The 1,376-nt window shown below is 35.3% G+C and overlaps 1 pseudogene; it reads left to right on the plus strand.

Moving 5' to 3' along the window:
- Gm6954 (predicted pseudogene 6954) lies at positions 528-907 on the plus strand (annotated as a pseudogene).

Below are 1,376 nucleotides of genomic sequence, written 5' to 3' on the forward strand. Positions count from 1 at the left end.
AAGATGTCATCATACAATAATGGCCATTTGAGTCTGACTAAATTATAGGGTTATTTTCTCAAAGTAGGAAGAATCAACTTTTTTTAGAATTATGGTTGTCATCTAAAAATATAGACATGTAGTTTATGCATATTTGAATACTCATAAGAAACAAGATTCTTTCATTGTAGTACCTAGGAAGAAGAATCATGAAGCAAAACTCAAAACTATTTGTATATAAAATATTCTAGAGAACATTATAAAAAATCAAGATAACTTGTACAAGAAGTGATATTGCTTGGGATTAGCATTAACAATGCCTATATAAAGAACCAATACAATATAAGATCATAATATGAGAAAATCATTAGGATTTAATGAATTTGTTTAAAAAGAATAAAACAAAATTTAAAACAATTGATTTTCAAAATGTAATTATTTAGTGATCAAATATTTTTTAATAAAACCAACTCCAAAAAATTATTTATGATTATTAATTTTGGTTGTTGAATTGATAAAATCTGGAATGAGTTAAGAAGCAAAACTCTGGAGGAAGCCAATGCACACACAGTGGGCCTGACAAGATCAAAGCTTCAGGAGGATGGACAGTGAGGTACAGCGAGATGTAAGGATCTTGGACCTGATTGATGATGCTTGGCAGGAAGATAAGCTGCCATACGATGATGTCACCATTCTACTGAGTGAGCTTCCTGAGCCCGAGCAAGACAACTGCGGCACCACAGAGTCTGTGAAAGAACAGGAGATGAAGTGGACAGACCTGGCCCTGTAGGGCTTCCACGAGAACGTCCCACCTGCTGGAAACTGATGCCAGGCTCCTTCACATGGATGGAGTTTTCAAACTTATGTGGATAGACAGTTTACTGTCTCCAAATGCAGATCTTTAGCAATAAATCAACACTCAAAAGCAAAAAAAAAAAAAAAAAAAAAAAAAACTCTGAGATTCTAACTCACACCAGTCTTCTAACTCACACCAGTCAGAATGGCTAAGATCAAAAACTCAGGTGACAGCAGATGGAGAAAGGAACAGTCCTCCATTGCTGGTGGGATTGTAAGATAGTACAAACACTCTGGAAATCAGTTTGGTGATTCGTCAGAAAATTGGACATATCGGTACATAAGGACCCAGCTCTACCATTCCTGGTGATATACCCAAAGTATGCTCCAACATGTAATAAGGACACATGCTTCACTATGTTTATAGCAGCTTCTTTAAAATATCCAGGACCTGGAAACAACCCAGATGCACTTCAACAAAGGAATGGATACATAAAATGTGGTGCATTTACATAATGGAGTACTACTCAGCTATTAAAAACAAAGAATTCATGAAATGCTTAGACAAATGAATGGAACTAGAAAATATCATCCTGAGTGAA

Source organism: Mus musculus, chromosome X (assembly GCF_000001635.26).
Source record: "Mus musculus strain C57BL/6J chromosome X, GRCm38.p6 C57BL/6J".
Lineage (NCBI taxonomy): Eukaryota > Metazoa > Chordata > Mammalia > Rodentia > Muridae > Mus > Mus musculus.